The sequence below is a fragment of the Giraffa tippelskirchi genome, chromosome 2 (assembly GCF_054371585.1).
Source record: "Giraffa tippelskirchi isolate mGirTip1 chromosome 2, T2T-mGirTip1v1.2.pri, whole genome shotgun sequence".
Lineage (NCBI taxonomy): Eukaryota > Metazoa > Chordata > Mammalia > Artiodactyla > Giraffidae > Giraffa > Giraffa tippelskirchi.
The window spans coordinates 175,408,792-175,424,534 of NC_137276.1; the positions used below are offsets into that span (position 1 = coordinate 175,408,792).

The following is a 15,743-nucleotide window of genomic DNA, read 5'->3' on the forward strand; positions in this document are numbered from 1 at the left end:
CTAAGCTGGTAAAGAATCTGCCTCAACGCAGGAGACTTGGGTTTGATCACTGGGTTGGGAAGATCTCCTGGAGAAGGGAACAGCTACCAACTCCAGTATTCTGGCCAAGAGAATTCCATAGACTGTATAGTCCATGAGATCACAAAGAGTCAGACACAACTGAGCAAATTTCACTTTCACTTTCAAAGGGCTTCTTAAAACATAGGCACTCATATATTCACAGGCACTCAGATATTCACCTCTGAGTATCTGGTTCACTAGGTCTAAAGTAGGATCCAAGAATTTATTTTTCTAAGAAGTTTCTAGGTAATGCTGATACTGCCAAGAACTAGCCTTTTAGGAGCACTGTCCTACAGATTGTGCATGTATCTGAGTGGCCATGATATATGTAGGCAAGACAGTCCTAAAAAGGAAGTTAGTTTTGCATGATGTTGCCTTATGCTGCTTCTTTTCTCCCTTTCTGACCTCCACAAGGTAAAATTGAAACAAATGTGGGATGCGGGGCTAGCAAGGGAGCACCTCACTGTTTAGAGAAACAGTAGGTCTCCTGGTACTCAAGAATCACATAGCAAAACCGTTCAGTTTGCTTTTAACTAGAACCTACTGTTGAGTGTGGTAGATTAACTTGGTGATGCGTATCAACCCACCAATGAAGAGCTGTTTGTTATAAGACTAGGCATAGGCAAACATTATTTGATGGATCCATAGGCAACTCATCTGTTAACCAAGATATTCATTAAGATAGATAGATTTCTCCATGTCATCTTAGGAGGAAGTTCTTAGAGGAAAGAGGAAGAGATCCTTTCTTGACCTATTCTAGTCAATATTTTCCTGAAGACTGGTAAGAAGTCTTGTATCACAAGCTCAGTTTGAACCAACAGGTAATATACCTACTTTTTGAAAAAAGCTAAGAAATAGTTTAGCTGTGTTTTAAAATGATGTCTAGATAGAGGTAGCTGGTGGTAGGGCTTGTTCCCCGGGAGCTCTGGGGAAGAATCTGTTTCCTGACCTTTTCTAGCTTCCAAAGGCCATCTGCACACCTTGGCTTATGACCCCTTCCACAAATAACTCCAACCTCTTGCTTCTGTCATCACATCTCTTACTTATTAGCTCTGACCCACCTGTCTCTGTCTTTTAGGAGCACTGCTAATTACATTTAGCTCACATCCATAATACTGCTTTGCTGTATAAGGTACCATTTGTAGGTTCTGGGGTAAGAATGTGGATATCTTTGTCAGAGTCATTATTTGGCCTACCACAGTCCTGTTGTGGCATGTCTATCAGACTGCAGTTGAAATGTAGATTCCCTTTCTCAGCACCAGAATTTAACAGCCTCTTTAATAAAAAATATGTACAAAAGGAGTGTGGCCAGGACTAGGAAAGGCAAGAGTGTGACAGCCCTCTTGCCCAGTGTGACTGAGAAGGGCATGAGACCAGGAAACAGACAAAACTGGGTTCTAGTACTTATCAGATAAAACAAGCCACTCAGCTTTCCTCTGTGAACTGAAAGAACCAGAGAATCTCCTGAATACTCACCTAGGTCTAAGATACTATGCTTTTATAAAATCAATCGGGCTGTTTCTAGATGACATTTTAAATTTAAAACCAAGAGTTTGTTTACTATCTCTAATATTCAGTATAAATATTGTCCACTTTTCTTTTGAATTTAAAAAATTACCTAAATTTAGAACGTGTTATCCAAGGACTTCTTACTGAAAAAAAAATAGTGTTTACACTATAAAAATCTCTAGTACAAGTGTTTCTCCCTTACTAATTCTTAAATATCCCACCCAATAATACTACTTTAGTCTAAGCATCAAATCGCTAGGCTTACACCAATAAGTATACCCCTGTTACATATTGGAAACTTGAGGCACAGAGAAAATAAATTGCAATTGCATATGAAGAACTACAAGTGTTAACAATTGTTGCCTCCAGCTTGTCTGAGATATCATCTGCCAACATGGCCGGTTGTGATACCAGACAATACATTAAATATGGCAAGTAGAGTGTAAAGACCTCATCCTGAAGATCTCAGTCTCAAGGCATGAGTAACAAAGTAGAGGACAGACAGCCACTGAATGACAGCTGTCCATTATTACAGGAGTCGAAGAGGTGGGAAATGGCTTGGGTTTTATTCTTTTTTTTTTAATTTGTCTTGTTCTCTGATAAGGGCATGGAAGTTGACCACTGATTCTCAAAAGGAAACATAGCTAGTTTGATACAGATCTCTCTACAGCATTAGAGTCATCCCACAAACACCAGTTTCAAATGATGATTTACAGAGGACCACCAAGAATAATTTGGAGGAAGTTTATAGGAAGGAAAGCTTTGAGAGCTGAACCAGAAAAGGTGCTTGAAAGTAAATCAAATTATGGCATACATTGAATTATGGCATTTATTATTATGTGCAGAGTATGCATGGAATTTTGAACTAAAAGCTGAGGAAGCAAAGGTCTAGAAACTCTCATGCATAGTAAATAAATTAACCCTTTATTCTCTTACTTTCTGTGTTCCTTATATTTGGTGATTTGTTCATACAAATGTACACTGAAAAGGACTAAAAAACCTTTCTCTGCAGTGGAAGCATTTAACTATTTGTGCACATGATTAAATGGATGCCTGTAAGAGATTTTCTTTGGTATCACGTAGACACAACCAGCATTTCAAAGGCCAAGAATTCTTTGGGTAAAGGAGATGGGTGGTGTCTGTTTATGACTGTCAAACTTTTCGAAGCTTATTGAATTGGGAAAACTTTTCTGCTTCTTCTATAATTTGAAGATTATTCTAGTAATATGTTTGGTGAAAAAAAAATGTTGTTAAATAAGTCAAGATCTAATAACTGGATTAACAACTGTTCTAGTTCAGTATACTGTGTCATTTAGGTCCTAGTCTTACTTTCTACTTTAAAATATTAGTTTTCATTGCTATTTTTTATGCTGGAAACTACATAGTATAAGGAAATCAGCTTACCATGAGCAGGTCATCAGTTCTTGAAATATCTGCCCATGATAAAAAAAAAAATGATTGGAATCCTGTCACCAAGGAAATGCTTTAAAAATCTGTTTATTTCAGTGCCAAATGAAAATCTCAGCTTCAACTAGTTATCTGTATTTTGCAACGACTTTAATTCTTTTGCCCATTCATTCATTACATGGCTACTATATATTAATCATTTAGAAAAAAGAATACCCTAGATGATTATACAAACCTTAAATATAACTATATGTTTGTGTGTGTTCCTATGCTTTTTTAAAGAGTACATTTGTGACAGGAAGTGAAGAATGGCATAGTCAGGGAAAAATTAAAGAGACACGATGTAATTATCCGAACTGGAATTAAGCCAATTAATAACCCGTGTGCTAACACTACCCTCAAAGTGCTGAAAATGCTGTCAGATATTTAAATGCCCTGGGTGGTCATAGCCAGCAATGTTCACCTCATCTGTTTTCAACACCATCCAGGGACATGGCTGACCCTGGCCTCTGAGGAAAGGCTGCCTCCTGAAGCAAGCTGCAGAGGTGGTACAGGTTGTACAATCCGAGCACAAGATTAGCTCAAGAGGTTGTGCATGATTTTCACTTATTTCCTAATGAAATCAGTACACTGGTATTTTATGCATCTGTTCATTTATTCAACACATATTTACTGAATACCTTCCGTGTGCCAGCCCAGCATCATGGCCGAGGATGAGAGCTTTAAAGTCAGATTGCCTGGGTTTTATCTCCAACTCCACACTTGCTAGCTATGTGCTCTTGAGCAAGTCACCTAACTCTTCTATACCTCAATTTTCTTTTCTATGAAGTGAGGATTGGTAGTACCTAATTCACAGGGTTGTTGTGGCACTAAAGTTTGATGAAAATAACTACTTAACAGCGTGCTTATCACAAATCAAGTGCTCAGTGATATATTTGAATATTATTATTATTATTATTATTATTATTAACCAGGAAATATGCCAAAGTCTGGAGACAAGGAGATCAAATACCCCTAAGATAATCCTTGAAGTTTAGATTCCAGAACTTAGGGCCCTAAACTTTACTCTTTTGAATAGAAATCTGTGTATTAGATCCTTGATGTACTATATGCATTCATGTCTTGAACTTGAATGCTTTTACCATAACACACTCAGCACATCTATACTATGCAGTTTTGTTTATTCACACCCTCATTGTCTGCCTTCCTCAATAAAAACTAACATGTAATTAATGACCACAAACTCTATCTGTGTTAGCTCATGTCATCCTCAAAATAACTTTATGAGATGGATATCACCACCTTATACAAGTAGGGAAACTGAGCCTCTGAGAGCAGCTGTGACTTTCACACTGTTATAATGGTCCATTTGAGGCTAAAGCTCATTCCCCTTTCACACAGAACACCCTGAACTCATTCACTAAGGACTGCACTGTCTTCCCTGGGTTCTTGCCTATCAGGTGCTTTGAGACCTACCTGCAGGAGACCCTGCCGGTGTCAAAACCACTGATTCCTCTTCCCCCTAAATTGATTGACTATGGACAGTGTGTTTTAGACATGCCGCAGCAGCCGTTGTTAAAGAGGTTGGCATGCAAATAAACTAAATTACTCTGGCCATGACTTCTCTCAGATTACTTGCCTTTCAGTGGGCTGGTAGGTACCTGACATTTCTTTCCGTTTTCTTCTTTCACCCTGAGTAGCAATGTCGTTGCTGAAGCATGACTGAGAGTTTTCGCTTTTATGTACACCACCAGTCTTGTTTTAGGACAAGAGATTTAATCTCTCCAGTAACATCTGATGGCACTGTTCTCTTCTCCAGTAACATCTGATGGCACCTCTTTCCCCCTTAAAAAAATTTTTACCTTCAATTATCTGCTGTAAGAGGGAGATTCTTACTGAATATGATCATGTGTGTCCTAAAAAGATACCATCAATTACGTGGGCAAATGATACAGTGTCCCCTTTCTAATTTAGTAACTCGTTTCAATTGAAATATATAGGAAGAGTTGCCTATAGCACATCTTCCAGGTAACAAATCTCATCTGTGACTGAAAATGACACTGTAAGCTGAAAGACAACCTCTTTCACCCACAGTGTGCCTATATTTTAAAAATGAGCTGTATAAAAGAACCACATCTTTTTACCTGGTGATGTGTAGCAGATGATATTCACAAAGAGAATTGCAAACTCTGGGAGAGGTCTTTGTAGATCGATCCACTGGTCTTCACCAGCTTGGAGTGTGGCACCAGCTATACCTTGCTGAGACTGGGCCTGTACAATGTTATATTTTTCTGCTTTTCTCTGAGAACGAATTAAGCACTTAAATCCCTAGAATTCAAAATTAACCAAAAAAAAAAAAAAAAGATTTTTTTCCACTGAGCTACTTAGACATTTTTAAAAATTAGAGGTCTGGGCACTTACTATATAGATGGAAGTATCTGGTTATTCTGGAGACAACAGTGATTTCCATACCTGTTGGGGCAGAATTTGTAAAGAAAGCTGGAAGTTGGCTAGTCTGATGGAAACAGAAACAGCACTGGTGGGCCACTGGAGCCCTGGGTTCCGAGGTCGACACTGCTGTTGCCCTTGTGATGTATTAGCCTGAGTCTCTAGTCCTCAGTTTCCTTATCTGCTAAATGAGAGCGTTGGAGAGATCAATCTCTGTGGCTTTTCCCGGCTCTGGTACTCATGGGTCTGCGAATCGCCTTCAGTGTCTGCCATAGTCTGCCTTGCCAGCTCTGTTTGTCACAAAGATTAATCTATTTTAACTGTACCTTGGAGTGCTCCCGGGAGAGGAGGATGGATGGATTGCTTTGCACCTATTATTGCATCAGAACTTTTGCCTTTTTAGACAAGATCGTGCCGTGCCTAAAATCTGTCTGCCTGTCTGCCCACTGACTTTGTCTGTGCTGATCTCTTGCCACGGTGCCTCTTCTTCCAGCATCCATCTCCCTCCAAGATCTAGACTCAGCATCCGACTGTACCTGTCTTGTTCTCTGCAGCATCTGTCTGCTACACTCCTAGACCATCGTTAATAAACTTTCACACATTACACACAGACCCTAATATGTTGGCACCTGCACATAAATATCTACCGTTGATAAAACTGGGGGAGAAAACTCCATTTTTAAAAAAAGACCTCTGTCTAGTGCCATTTATATTTGCACTTTTTGTTTAGTTGTAAGTTTTAATAGTTCCCCCTTTGAGGATTTGTCAGTACGAGCAGTATTGCTTATCAGAACACACCAACAGTCTTTTTTGTAATATTCGCTTTTCCCCTTTGGTTCAGCCGAGCCTGCTGACAGATCATTCAAATTCAATTGTTTTATGTCTAAGCCGAACAGCTAATTAAAGTAGGGATGATTAACCTGACTGGCAGTGTCGCTCTCCCTCTCGCGCGCTCTCTCCCTCTCCCTTTCTCTCTCTCCCTCCCTCCTGTTCCAATCAGTCTTTTTCTCACACTCTCTCTCTCCTTCCGTGTCTCTCTCTCTCCCTCTGTCTCTCTCCCCCTCTCTCTCTCTCTCCCTCCCCCCCCCTCCTCTCTCTCGGTCTCTCCCTCCCTCGGTTGGTCTCTCTCTCTCTCTCTCTCTGTCTCTTGCTCTACTGTTTTTTTTTTTTTTTTTTCCTCTCTCTCTCTCCTAAACGTGGTCTGCTTGCTGATGGCAGAATGGCACTCGGAGATTTGTGCATTGTGTCTGGTTTCCTACGGGCAGGCTGACCCAGTGCCTCCAGGGACTTATCAATAGACCACTCAGAAGAGACACAGACAGGAGAGAGGAGGAGGGGTGGGGGGAGAGAGAGAGAATCAATATCAAGAATAGAAGGAGCTCCGAAGCCATTTTTTTTTTAAAGAAGTATCGGGACTTGGGAGAGGGTGACAAAGAAGGTTTTTCAAAGAGGCAGTGGAGGAGGTTCTAATAAATTTGGAAGGAAACAGTTCCCTGTCTTGGGAAAAGGAGAACTCCTGACTGATTAGCATTCACACCAGGTATGAGATGTTCGCTACCCCTTATCACTGTGTCGCAACGGAGATGGAAAAGCCTTTTTTTTTTTTTTTTTTTTTTTTTTTAGGAGACTGAAGGAGCATGTATTTCGCTGTGTTTGTTGTTGGGGGGTAAGGGGGTGGTGTGAGATCTGTGGGCATTTGTGTATCGGAGCAGAAAGAATGGAAGCAGTACAACGGGGGGTGGGAAAGAGTATGGAGTATGTTACTGTCTTCCCTGTCTTTGTGCACCCCTGGGGGGTTACCCAAGTTCATTTCTAGCAGGTGGATTTAGATGGGAGTTACTTAATGCTTGACCGCCAGTTTTGAAAAAAAGAAAAAGAAAAAAAAAACCGCTGCTTCCTATGTCTATTAAAGGAAGCTCCAATTTCTCTCTCTCTCTCTCTCTCTCTCTCTCTCTCTCTCTCCTCTCTCTCTCTCTCCTCTCTCTCTCTCCTCTCTCTCTCCTCTCTCTCTCTCTCTCTGCCCCCCCATCTCTCTTCCCCTCTCTCCCTCTCCCTCTCTCTTCTTTTTTTCCTCTTCTAACCAGACAGCGGGAGGGTTCCTGGCTCCTAGCCAGCCCAAAAGCCTCTAAGTGTTTTGCACTTGTTTCAGGGAGTAGCTGCCCGGGGATTTTTCAGCATTTTCACTAGAGAACAAAGAGTTCTTTACAAAGGGAAGGGGTGGTGGGGGGAGTGAGCTTAATGTCTGATATATGTTTTTCTATTTTTATTAGTTTTTCGCCTAAAAAGAGAGAGACAGGAACAGAACATTCACTCTATAAAGACACAAAGACATTCCCAAAGAAATCCAGTTATCTTTTCTCCCCATCACCCCAATATATATATATATATGTATATATATATATATAAAATAAAAAGGAAAAAGACTAATTAAGTTGGATATGTTGCTCTTTTCTCTTCTTTTAATCTTGCTAAATCCGACTGTTCTTATGCTCACTCCATGGTATTTTTTTCTACTCACAATAAAAGTTGTTCGGGATACATCCTCTCTTACCATCTCTTTTACCCATTCTGGGTCCCTAAAATCCTGTGGAGCAGAGAACAAGACTCCACAAAATAATCAGTTTAGTGGCAAGAACATCTTCTACTTTTGCCACTTGAGTAAAAAGTTAATTATGGGATTTGGGTTCCCAAAATGCCAATGGGGTACATTAGTTCATTCGGTCTCACAAGTTTTTGCATCCGTTTAAAAGGTACCCCTTGTGTCACTTGTCAGTTATTAAGAAAAGGTACTAAAGGAACAGATATTTGTATTTTATTTCTGTTTCTATTTAATGATGTAAATGGCAAAAAAAAAAAAAAAAAAGCCTAGAGATTACTGCCCCATCCGTGATCCACTAGTTCAAGCGAAATATGGTCTAGACAGAGATTTTTCTACGATTCTGATTGCCACGTAGCTTTGCGTGTTCTCCATTTGATTTTCTGTGCCTATGCATGTGTATTTTCACCATGAATTTGTGTTTGTAGCAAACATTCCAGAGTGCTTATCATTTTCAAATTAATGCTCCAACAAAAGAAGAAAGAAATCATGTGAACTGTCTGTGCAAAACGTGTAAACAATTCCACCTTTTATATATGCTGTACATTTATATCTTTATACTAATATCCTTGAATTGTAAACTCAATGTTTTCTTTCTAAAAGTTTTCCTCCTAATGCATTTATATTTTGTTTGCTATTTGAAAATCTCTTTAGGATACTTAATAGACACAAAACTGAACAAGTGGGAAATTCACAAGGACCACAAAAATCCTTAAATATATACTTTAGGCAGTACCTAACTACAAATAACTATTTTACTAAGTGGAAACCAGCTACAACAGTTGTTTCAAGATTCAGAAACTCTTTCCTTTCCTTTTATTTTTTTCATCCATTGAAAGTATAATCTGTTCTTGTCCCTGGGGTGGGAAACTGTAGGGAAAATATAGATATATACATTTTTCCATATTTTTAGAATACATTTATGTAACTGCTTCTCAGGGATGTAATACATAACAGGGCAGAGAGTGATGTCTAGTCAGTAAGCCCTTCTGGCTGGGAGGTGTGAGCGCCTTATGTTTGAAGTAACTTGATAACAAGGGGTCTTTTCGGAAAACCTTAGTGTGTATGTGTTGCCTCAGTAATGACCCATCAGAGAAAAAACAAGAGCTAGGTGGCCAGTGTTTGCACTTGAACTCGCTGAAAGACATTAGAATGAGGGGAACTTTTGGCAAATCCAAATTTCTCTAGGCTAACTCACTTCTTACAGTGTTTTGCCTTGAGACTTTTCTGTATTTCTGTAGAGATTTTTAATGCTCTTAAGAGTGCTTAAGGAGAAAAAGATCTTTAAAAAGAAAATCATCAAAATAAGAGAAAAGAAACTCGGTCTTGAAAAAGTTTTATATTGAAAGCAAGAGCTTTTTTTTTTCTCTTCTTTTTCCCTTTTGACTTGTGTCTGATTTTTTTTTTTTTCTGCCTTGAACTCTTTTGTTGCCGTAGGCTGTTGTGTTTGCATTTTTGTTTTCTGCTTGTACTTTTTAGGGGTGTCTGTTTTTGATGTGACTAAAGGGGTTTATGGAAGAGACAGAGGGGCTCCTGAAGAGGCTTATATGAAAGCTGCACCAGCCCCTCTGGATCCCAACTCAGGCAGCTCCTATCAGCCAGTCGTGACGCCAGGAGTAGGGAAAGGTGATAGCTGTCATTCTGCGATTCTTCGTGCATCTGACCTGAGAGTAACACATTCACAGTCGAGGAGAAAAGGGAAAAAAAATAGAGGAGGAGGAAAGAAAAGCTCTTTGAGCTGGAATACACTGGCTCTTTCTTCCTGTAGGCAATCCGCTCCAGTTCTTGGCGACGTGTCCTGCACTATCAGATATCATATGACTTTTTATTTAGATTCCTTTTCGGAGAATGGCCTGTTAGGACTCTGTTTGTTTTCTTTTATTTAATTTCCCTCTCCCTTCACCCGCTAGTTGTGTGTATCTGTGTGTGAGAGAGTGTGTGTGCACATGCATATGTGTGTGCAATTTTTATCTTTGTTTCTGTTCTGTTGATCTGATGCTTTCTTTAAGGACAAAGCTTTAATTATTTCAGTATACTGGTTTAATCATTTGCCAAAAAGAAACCTCCTTCTAGGCGTTTTGGGGGGTCCATTTTTAGGCACGTCCATTAACACATGAGACTAGAGATCGGAAATGCTTGCTGGTCCTGGTCGGTGTTTAGCCCACTCCCTCACCTTAATTTCACCCTACCCCTCATCAGCATGCACAATAGTATAAGTTAGGAAACACCTGTGCTGAGTTGAGAGGGAAATTAAAGTAGAAGCAACTTCTTCAAATCTGCACTCCTAGTTTCACTTTAATAAACTTTTTTTTTAATCGTTTTTTTTTTTTTGGCACCCTCTGCTGAGCTTGAAAGTGTCAGAAATACTGAACGATGTGTCTGTGGAGCTTTTCTGAGGCCAGATGAGCACCCCTGGAAAGTAGAGCAGGGGCTGAAAGTCATTCAGAGACTTACGTGAGAAATTTAAATAAGATCTAGGAGACCTATGGGCCATGCAGGGTTTGGTGATAGATGATAAAATGGAATACTTAGGGACACTCAGGAGGAGAAAGAGGAAAAATTCCCAGCCAGGGGGAACAGGCATTCCTGCTGCAGTAATTAGGACTTTAAAACCCGTATTTGATCCAATTTCTATTTTGTGTAACTCAAATTTAATAGATATGTAATTGCCTTCTTCTCCATGCCTGCTATGAAAAACAGAGGGAGTATACTGACATTATTCCTGGGTTTCTCCTGTATTTTTGATATGTTTTTTTCAGTTTTCAGGAGTTCAGGTTTTAGTTAGCAAAAGTAAAACATAACTTCTCTAGGTATGCAAGAGTTGTCTGTGCATTATTCTTATCAACGCATAACTTATGTATACATAATATATCCTGTTTGTATCAAGATTTTTTTTTTGTATAGTAACAAACACGGCTGCCTTGAAGGTACAGATGACCATTAAATTCTTTAAACTCATAGTTTTTAGTTCCTTGTTACTCTTTCCAAAATTATTTTTTTTATAGATCTCCAATTTCTACTGCCTTATCTTAGCCCGAGGTGGATTTTGTTGAAACTTAGAGCAAATTTTATTCCACCTCTTTAAGAGTACCCAAAAGGGAAGAGAGAACTATTTTTCGTTCAACAAAAAATTTTAGAAGCCCTTTTTTCCCCCAGCGGAAAACTCCAAAACAGCTTTGTCTCAGAACGTTAAACTTGGCATGGATCAGAAATGTGAGTTTTGCTTTGTTTGAGGAAATTTGTTTTTGAAACAACAATGTTATAAATATTTTTAAATTGTCTGCTGAGCATGCGCTGTATCTGACTTTATTCATAGTTTTAAACACACACCAAAGTGCAGTCTTCTGAATGGCCACAGGTAAGGCTGTTGATTTGTAAGATCTTTCTCAGAGCCACCTTCTGTGAGTCTACTCAGTTTTCCAGAAGGGAAAAGGGCAAGAGCTGAGTTTAGACCTGGATTCCTTTCTAAAAACCCTAGAGCAGAAGTAGAGTCCCCCTTTAAGGCTTGCACATTATACTTAGGGTAAGTACTATTCAACTTTCCTTTCTTATGGGAGTCGCCTGCCTTAACTTTTCGGCTTAATACTAGCAGAGTGAAATAATAAAAATTTGAACTCAGGGAGGTATTTGACTGAAGTAGAAAATTTTCAAGAGCATCTATTGTGCATAAATTTGGGGATCCGAGAATTTGCCAGTGAGGTGATAGCAGCTCTGTGCTTACAGAACAAGGATGTGCTAGTCTGAACATGTCCGATCTCATCTGGAATCGAAAGCTGAATCTCAGTCTGGGTGGGCCTGTAATGGTACCAGAGAAACAACACATGTATCTTTTGTGGGACCTTTTTTTTTTTTTTTTTTAAGCAAGGCTTCCAAAGGGAGTGACAGAGAAGTAGGTTCTCCTCTTGCTGAATCAGTAGTCATACTTTGCTCCAGGAAATATATATTTCCAGTTGTTTTGTGTTGTTTTGTTTCATTTTCTTGTTGTCATCCCTGTGGAAGTATATTCTTTCCTGTTGGTGATTGTTAACACTTTCCATTTTTCAGAATGCTTTATCTCCATTAACTCCGTTTGATGTTTCCTCACTTGCTTACCTTTTTCAAGTCTGCGATGACCCTCTCAGGCTTTGCAATTCTTATCGATTCTTGTCAGAATTTATTTATTCATTAGCTGTTTGTTATAGTTATGGTGGAGATAATCTCATTTTTCAGGCCTTTGTAACTATCCAAATAAATTTCATTTTGAGGTGAAATTTCTCATAGTTTTTCTTGACTTAGAACTGAACTTGTCTTGTGTCTTGCAGAGGCTTGAAGAAAAGCCAATTAGCCGTTTTTTGAGAACTAAATATTCTAAGAAATGCAAATGAAATTTTTTACTAAATACATATTGTGCACCTATGCAGTGCTTTTCTATTTTTTCCTTTCCATGATTTAAAACAGAACTTGAAAATTAAATATATTTTTTAAAAAGAAAAAAAACCTGCCAGGTTAATTTGATACTTTAAATGCCCAATTTAAAATAATTCAAAGTTTTCGTTTCTATGTAACATAGCATCTTTCAATGTCAGTCAGTATATACGTTGTGCAAATACACATACAGACACACACACACATACACACACACACACAGACACAGCTTCACTTTACATTTATATTAATTCTATTTTTGCATAAAAGAGGATTAGCATTCATCCAAACTTTTATTAATTTATTACATTTTAGTATTTTTCTGTAATTTAAAAATTCAACTAACTAACTGTTGCCTCCCTCTGGTTATTTAATATGTGTATATACTTATTACTGTCTTTTTGTATTCTAATAATTTAGCTTAACTTATAAAGTATTTTTATGTCTTACATACCCTTGAATCTTATGCAGCTATATTAACATTCAGGTTTATTCAGATACGATTTGCTTTGTTCCGTATTAAAAAGTTTTTTCTTTTTTACTTTCTCAATCTAGCAAGACTATGGCTATTTTTTCTTATATATGATTTCTATATGTCTTCAGTATTCTGAAGAAGGAACTTTGTAACCTCATGATACCCTGGAAAGCTTTCAAACAAGTAGAAGTAATCTTTACCTTGCTGCTCCCCACTCTGTTTGCTCTCACTGTACCACCCCTCGCCACCAGCAACCCTGAAAAAACAACAATAATAAACACGGGATGATAACTTTTCTGATCATAGAACCAGGAAATACCAAAGAAAATTGTGGCATATGTAGGAAAATGCCAAGCGCTTCCCCAGTCAGATCAGCTGGTTTTGTACTTTTTTTTTTTCTCTCCTGAATTTTGTTTGTGACTTTTTTGGCTTGCTGAAGCATACCCCCATAATCTTACGAAGCCACAGCAAATTCCCAATGCCACAACAACACTGTGCAACTGGGGAGAGCCCAGAAGAGCTGATCCTGGGTGGCTGCAGACTTCCCCAGCGATGATGCAAGGCAAGAGGAATAAGTAGGCTACTCTTCTCTTTGCTTCTTACCTGGGCTGCCAATGGGTCAGGTAGAGTGAATTTTCTCTGTTGCTTTCCCATCAGCTATCTGGGGCTTTTCTTTCTATACCAATGGTTTTCTACCTTTTTCCACGTATGATTTATAGAGCAGAGCATCCCATTTTTCTTTTATGTTGAAACATGGAAATCTTTGGAGATCGGGAAGGGCGAAGGAAAGAGGCTCGGCGTAACTGGAAAGTATTCAAAATGGCATCAGACTCAAAGCTGTTTGGGGGGTCTGTAACTTTTCAGTTCTCCTCAGAGTCTTTAAAAGGTTGAAAGTAGTGAATGGGATAGCTATAGGGTACAAACTGTGATCTAACTGATTCAGTAGATGGAGCTCTTCCCCCTAAGTCTGTATTTAAATTAACGTCCCACTCTGGTGTGTGGGACTCTCAGTTTCAAGGTGTGTCATGCTACACACGGAAAATCAAGGGCTTAGATTGCTAGAGAAGAGATTTCGTGACTCTTCAAAAAAGAGTAAGCATTTCGCTCTGAAACACAAAACAGCACAGGGGAGAAGTAAAGATGGGGTGGGAAATGAAGGTTATATATCTAAATTTCTGCCTATGTTTGTTGATGTTCTTAAGTGTGAAGTTAAATCATAACAGTTTCTATAAAAGTGATTATTACTGTAAATGTAGAAAGATGTATTGTAACATATAGGATTTGGACTGCGTTGGTTGCAAATCTTCCAGGCTATATAAACTGTGCAGATCTCCTCCCATTTTATTCTGCAAAGGAATCTTAATACTGTAATGCAGTTCTTTCCTCCAATTAGTCTAGGGAACCTGGCTGAAATGTGACAAATTCTGAATTGTGACAGCACAGAGGAGGGCAAAGCAGCAGTGTTAGGAAGGTTCCTTTATGGAAGCCAAAATATTTTCAGCGATAACTGAAAATAGATCTTCAGTATATCTGCTTTAATATGGAAAGAACTACTTGTTTATTTCTGTTTAAATTAATTGAAATGAATAATGGCGTAAAATTTGCATCAGTGTTGTATTATTCTCAGTAACAATAGGATAAGTTTGATTATGTCCTTCCCTGGTACCGGAAGGGAAGATATATGTATTCTGTATGTAGTAAATGATCTTTCTTAGTGGAATGTCTTCTCCCAGATTGGAGATATTACTGAATATCTCTTGTAAATCTTGATAAGATCATTTGGCCAAAGTAGAACTGGGCTTGGCTTTAATACCAAAAGAAATATCATTTTTAAGGGATTTGGATTTCCTTTGCATACCACGTGTCTGAGTCCAATACAGTCCAGGAAAATAGAGAGGATGAGACGAAATTATTCCTAAGCAGCCGCCGTAGGCCAAACACTGAAACAGTGCCAACCTGGACCAATCAGGCCAGCTTCTCAGAAGATACATGCTTTTTGTCAAACACTTGCATGAAGAGAAAGAGGGGGGGAAGCCCTTGAAATTGCATTCATATGAATGATTCTTCCCTAATTTCAATAAAGTCCATAGCAATAGATGCAATAATTTTGTTATTTTTTTTTTCTTGAAAAGTAGAAAATGTCAGTTTTCTTGTCCAGCTAAGAATCTCTGAATGCTGTACTCTGACATCTTTTGAACAAAACTATCCTTTTGAATTTAAGCAAGTGAAAAACTTCTCACAGAGAGCAAAGAGTAAAATTGATGGAAACTCAAAATCAATTCCAAACCCATTTCTGGCATGATGAGAATAACATTTGTGCTGTGTTTAAAGCAGTTTAAAACAAGAAAATGATAAAATGATCAATATACTTAAAGCCAAAAATAACCAGGAGAAAACGATCTGTAATCCATTCCTAGACCTGAAATGCTACACTTTTGATTGAACATGAAAATAAACAAATATATCTTTTATAAGGTGGCATTTGTAAGCCTTATAATATAAAGAAATGATGAGATGCCAAGCTTTCAACTCTACTTAAGCTATGTTTTCAGAGTTTAGCCAAAAAAATTTTTCTAGACTTAAACTATTGTAGATTTATTTATTTGTACATACCCTGACCATAGAAAGAGCAAAAGTTGAGAAATATATAGAAGGTCACAGTGGACTGCACTGCCACTTTACAGTCTATGTATATGCTTTGTCTTGAAAAAAATAAGGCTAAAGCTACAGCAAAAAATATTTTAGGCTATATCTGAGAGTCAGTGAATTAGTCACTGTGGAACAGACTGAATTCTCTTCAAAAATACCTTGACTCCTAACTAACTGGTTAAATTCAACACACAC

The 15,743-nt window shown here is 38.4% G+C and overlaps 1 protein-coding gene across 46 annotated transcripts in view; it reads left to right on the forward strand.

The window, feature by feature from the left end:
- Positions 1-15,743, forward strand: part of ZBTB20 (zinc finger and BTB domain containing 20) — an 825,041-nt gene that overhangs the window by 687,994 nt on the left and 121,304 nt on the right. The window contains exon 1 of one of the 46 annotated variants that reach the window (XM_081572061.1): positions 6,581-6,964. The exons of the other annotated variants lie outside the window; for them this stretch is intronic. The gene's annotated coding sequence lies outside the window, so the exon portion shown is untranslated. Of the gene's footprint in view, positions 1-6,580; positions 6,965-15,743 lie in introns of those variants that run through there. 46 annotated transcript variants of the gene reach the window in all.